Here is a 5,586-nt window from a genome sequence, read left to right as displayed (position 1 = left end):
ATGAATACATGGATCTGGAATATCTGTGAACTGATATAATTTTTAAAATACTCTTACTGTGGATTGTTTTTATATGACTGAATGTTTGGAGGATGTGTTCTTTTTATGTGCTATGTCAGAAGCAGCATGATCAAGGCTGTAATTGTAATAGAAGTACTGAAGCACAATGATTCAGAGTTCCTCTTTTATTTACACCCTTATCTTAAGCCTGTGTAAGTTAATCAAAATTTCTTCAGTGATACAGTAGTCTTTGGATGAAACCCTTACACTGGCATAAATAAAAAAAGAACAACCATGAAATCTACAAAGTTACACAATTGTGTAACAAGTGAAAAGGAAAGCAATTCAAGTTGTCCTTACCTGTTGAAGAACCATTGTTCTTGAAGTGACCCAGAAGACTTTAAAAAAGTCATGTATTACACAAACAAACAAAAAAAACATATTTAATATCTTTGTTTCAAATGAATTCTATAAAGCAGTGATTGCAGCCTTGAACTATTGAAGAGGTACTTTAGGAGAAAATACAAGGAGCTTACTACTTGAACAAAATACATCTTTTCTTCTTCCTCCAAGAGGATATTTTTCTCCTGTATTGATGAAATCTGCTATTTTGTTTTGTGATGTGTTCGCTTGATTCCAGCTCTGTTGTTTAATGTCTCTTTCTTTGGACTGTTTCTTGTAACCATACAGGCAAGTCTGTTCCTTGATACTCCCACCATACCCACAGCAATGCAGGATGGATCCATTTTTACTTCTTTTGGTCCACATCAGGAAAAGGCAAGGCCACCTAACATCAAGAAAAGCCATTACTTCTTGGTGAATGCCAGATGGGTCACTGTAAAGACTAGGACTAATAATTAGACTTCTTAATTATGAGGTCAAGATGCACATACCCTTTTGAAACTGAGAAATAGTAACACCATTTCAGAATTCAGAATAGAAAGGAAAGTAATGGGGTCTTTGTCTTTGAGCTCCAATATAGATATTCTGACAAAAAAATCTTTACCTGGAGAAGACATGCTTTATTGCCATACTCAGAAATACAATTTCACTTAAGTGAGAGAGACAAAGCTTGGATACCTAATGTAGAGTAGCAGAAGAAAGGAAATAGAAAGAGTTGCTGATGTTGAAACAAAGAAAATATAGAACTTGACGCAGAGATAAAGTCTTTCAAATAATTAACTCACAGGTGCTCTTTTTCTCAGCTAATTTTTAGCTGTTTCCCCCCACCCTTCTCACCCTTTTAAAACTCAGTAGGAGGGAGACTGTGAGTGTTTTGTGTGTTGATGTGGGAAAAAACATAGCTCAAATACATCTTGTTTTAAAGTTCTTGTTTTGCTCTGTATCCAAATGTTATGTTTGATTCTCACCTAAATAGCAGGATAAATTAGGACTGCAGACTTAAAAGTATGTCTTAGCAAACCTGTAGGACTTAAGGTACTTGAAAACAGACTTAAGAACTTTGAATTTTCTTCCCCGAAATGATGATCTATGGCTATATTTAGTAGGTTATATTAGGTTCAAATAAATGTCCTCAGAACACGGAACAGAAAATACTACATCTGGTTCTACCACATAAATAAGATGTCACAGTTTTGATGATGAATTTGAAGAAAAATCTCTTTCTCATCATTATCTGATCTAGCAGGAGGTGTCCCTGTCCATGGCAGAGGGGTTGGAATTATATGGTTTTTAAGGGCCTTTCCAGCCCAAGCCATTCTATGATTACATATTGCATTGGTCTTACAATGAATGGCAAGTTTGTAGAGCATAGATCACAGCATTTGGGTAGTGTTCTTTCAATGAAAATCCAGTCCTGACTGGACTTGAACACTACCATTGCAAGTAGCAAACAGTCTTAAAAACTCATGGAACTATTATGGATGTTATTCTATGTGATTAACTAAGAGTATCTCCAACAGGTTTAGTCCGGACTATATCTTGCTGCATAAAGCTGTCATTACATTTGGATTTGAGGTATGCTTTTGTCACTATAAAACTACCAAAAAGGCATAAAGATACCAGATTATTCAATTAATTCACTTTTGCTCTATTTCAATTGGAGGTCCTAAGTACTCTAAGGAAAATTTCATAAGCACTCCGCAGATGAAAAGTATGTTTCCCACGGTGAAAATTAGGGGGATATACCTACAATTGGTATTTTTTCGTTAAGGAAAGGCAGACTGCCAGAAGCATTCAAGCATGTGTTTATTGGGTCCTTACTCAATAAATCCTCTCCTGACATTAATTTTCTTGCCAACTATTGTCTGATTGCTAAAACTCCCGTTTCTGGGCAAGATTATTGAAGAGATGATAGATAGCAAATAGTGTCTAGCAGCATCTGCTCTTAATTTTTAGGCACCAATCAGTCAGGCTTCAGACCTTGACATGGCATCTGAAGGGCATCAGTTTCAGTGACTGAAAATCTCCCTAGGGCAATGGGACAACGTTTGGTTTCCCTACTAATAACTCCAGGTCTTGGTGACCTTCGATCTTCGATTCCAGAGACTGTCAGTTACTGTTTATTTGACTGTAGAACCTGACAAGAGCTTAAAAAAAAAAATAAATAAATAAGACTTTATCCTTTTTTTTTTTTTGCTGGAGAAGATCCTGATGGGTTGCGAACATTTGCTCTTCCTCTGCAGGGGTTTTGCTGGAGCTGCCTCTGGAGTACAACCCTGACAGCGTTAAACCTTTTTTTCTGTGCTTCTGCAAGAAAACAGCAAAGTTAATTGAGACAATAGGGCAAATTGGCAAATACAGAGCTGATGATATTCCATTTGGCTTCACTGTTTTTCTTTTGCCTGGACTACACCAGAACATGCCTCACATATGACCTGCCATGAAATCCCATTCAAACACAAACCTCAATAGTCAAACCCCATCCAGCTGGGGGAAAGTTCCTTTCTCTTTTCCACACCCATCCACCTACTGCTGTGCTGAGAGGTGCTAACCAAAGAAAGGGTGGTTTGGGCTGTTCAAGGAACTTGTTCTCTCATAATCTTACTTGTAAATCAAAAAATCCAAAAAAAATCAAAAATCCAGGATGCAATGAAGTAAATACATGAATGATGGTTGTGTTCAGGTGTTGGCAGTGGTATTTAACTCAGTCTGTTTTCAATGTTTCCTCCCTCTCTGCCTGGGGAAAAGCAGACTATCTGTACCTTCTACTGGGAAATAGTTGCTTGTTTACTCAGATGCAGCAGTGTTGTATGTCTTGATTTGAGAATAAAAGAAAAAAAAAAAAAACAGAAAGAAGGTTAAAATAAGAATTAACATCAACCAGTGAGATCAGAGTAAGAAGCCACAGATTTAAAACCTTAATGAGAAAAACAGGTTCCGAAACAATCTCTGAAGAAAACCTTACTAGTGTTGGCGGAAGCATCAAAACATAGATTGCCAGAATTGTCTCCAGGATGTATTTTATGGACATTTAGTATCTGCATGGTAGTGTAAACCCCAAATCCCAGAATGACCCTCCATTTCCTTCTTCTTTTCCTCAGTAAGAGTGTCGTGTGTGATGGATATTCCCCAGCTCTGGGATGTTATGATCTAATGTGGTTGTCAGCAACACCAGTCACCAGTCCTGGGCAAAGCCTTCCCCCTTTCACATTTGGGACGTATTAGGTTTTTGAAAATCTAAATCCCACTGGAGTCAGTGAACATGCAGTCTTCCCCTCCCAGCTTCACAGATTCAAATTGTTACAGAAGATAGCTTATATGTAATCAGAGGGAGATCTAATATTATGTGTTTAAAATCTTGTAATTATGAACTGATTCCAATACGTTCTTCAGAATCTGCATAAGGCATTTCTTGCAGTACATCAGTGGCTGCACTGCAGTACCCTGAGAGATTTAAGGCATGTAATATAACAAGAAGTGAGCAGGGGAGTAAGTGAATTTGCAAATAAATAAGGAACATAGTGCATACAGAGTTATAGATATTGAAACGATATGAATTCTGAGCAACATAAACCAAATTTTAGTAAATTTTAATCTTGCTTTCCTCTGTTACTACCCCTATTTGTATTATAACCCAAAATGCTCAGGAATTTATTTTAAGAGAACTGTAAGAACCTAAAGGGAGCAGCACAGAAAAATAGACCTGATACTACAGGGATACACAACCTGCAAATTCACATAAGGCATTTGCAACCATAATTTAGCTTGAGCCAAATCTTGAATTAATCTCCAGACAGAATATGGTACAAAAATTTTTTTCAACAAAAATTTATTTTGCAGACATAGTTCCCTAGTATAAAATTGTTTTAAAATCACTGGAATTATATGTGTCAGTAAGAATAATTTTGGAAGGCTAGCACAACTGGTAAGAAATATTAATAGCATATATTTTTCCAGCAGAATGAGGGGATCTTACAAATAGAATTCACATTAGAAAAAAAAAAAATGCAACCGGTATATGTGGAAAACTAAACATTTCTAGCAACTGATTTTCTTTGCCTCCAGTTCTTTTTTGTTTTATTAATATGAGAAACACAAAGAAGCAGAATTATGGATCACAGTGCAGTATTCCTATGCTGTGCAAGAGAAAACCGAACCACTCAGAAACTAAGCTAAAAACCTGAACAGTAGGTACCCAATTTTCAGTCTGCTTCTGTACAGTTCTGAGAAACTGAATAAGGACTTATCTATTGAAAGTCCTTGATTACTGCAAACAACTGCACTGTCACAGCTTCATTTAGTTGTTTCTCTTAAAAAAAATAAAATAAAATAAAATAAAATAAAATAAAATAAAATAAAATAAAATAAAATAAAATAAAATAAAATAAAATAAAATAAAATAAAATAAAATAAAATAAAATAAAATAAAATAAAATAAAAAAGAACAGTGTTGAGTTTTTGAACTGCTATTATTATCCTGTACTTTCCTGCCTTCTGCAACAATTACTTAATCAGTATTCTTATTGGGGAGAATGTATAATAAACACCTCAATAACCTGAAAAACTATAGTTTTCAGCTGGTATAGCTCAATCATAGCTTTTACTGTAAGTAAAATTGTATTCTTGTCAGATACAGCTTTCTTTCAACAACTCAAGCTACTGATAAAATATATATATAAGACACTTCATTGCAGAATATTTTTTTCTTTACTGTCATTGCTGTTGTTATGTGGTTAAAAAAAATCAATTCTTCTTGTTAAACTGTAACTGGAATATGTATCTTTATTCACAAATCCAATATTTAATAATCTTCTGTACCAAGCAGATCATGTAATCATGTCTCACTTCATTCCCTTAAAAAATGGGTGATGTCCCCTACCCTGCCTCATATAGCTCAGCATCAAGCTTTGAGACTTAATTAGCTAGAGTCAGATGAGTATTTTAAAATTCCCAGACAAAATATGTAGAGACAAACTGAAATCATACTTGGTTTTACAGCCCTCTTCAATTTTCCTAAATGTACAGAGAACATTTATTTGGTTTATATCCTTCTTATTATTTTCAGATTCTGGCAAGGTTTTTTTCCTTCTGTTATTACAATATCTTAGGTTTAGGACTGGGAGAATAAAAAGCCCCTGTGCAGATATTTGGTGTAACTGTGGATGTACACAACCTGCAACAGCA

The 5,586-nt window shown here is 35.2% G+C and overlaps 1 long non-coding RNA gene across 1 annotated transcript; it reads left to right on the top strand.

Moving 5' to 3' along the window:
- The first annotated feature begins 1,276 nt into the window (after positions 1–1,276).
- On the top strand, positions 1,277–4,184 carry LOC308191369. The gene is made up of 3 exons (XR_013947921.1): positions 1,277–1,437; positions 1,923–1,977; positions 2,646–4,184. It is a non-coding gene; the product is annotated as an uncharacterized lncRNA (long non-coding RNA).
- The last annotated feature ends 1,402 nt before the right edge of the window (positions 4,185–5,586 follow it).

This window comes from Anser brachyrhynchus (assembly GCF_964034855.1).
Source record: "Anser brachyrhynchus genome assembly, chromosome: 2".
NCBI classification, from domain to species: Eukaryota; Metazoa; Chordata; class Aves; order Anseriformes; family Anatidae; genus Anser; species Anser brachyrhynchus.
The sequence above is the reverse complement of the archived record's forward strand: the minus strand, read 5'-3'. Positions and strand labels throughout refer to the sequence as shown.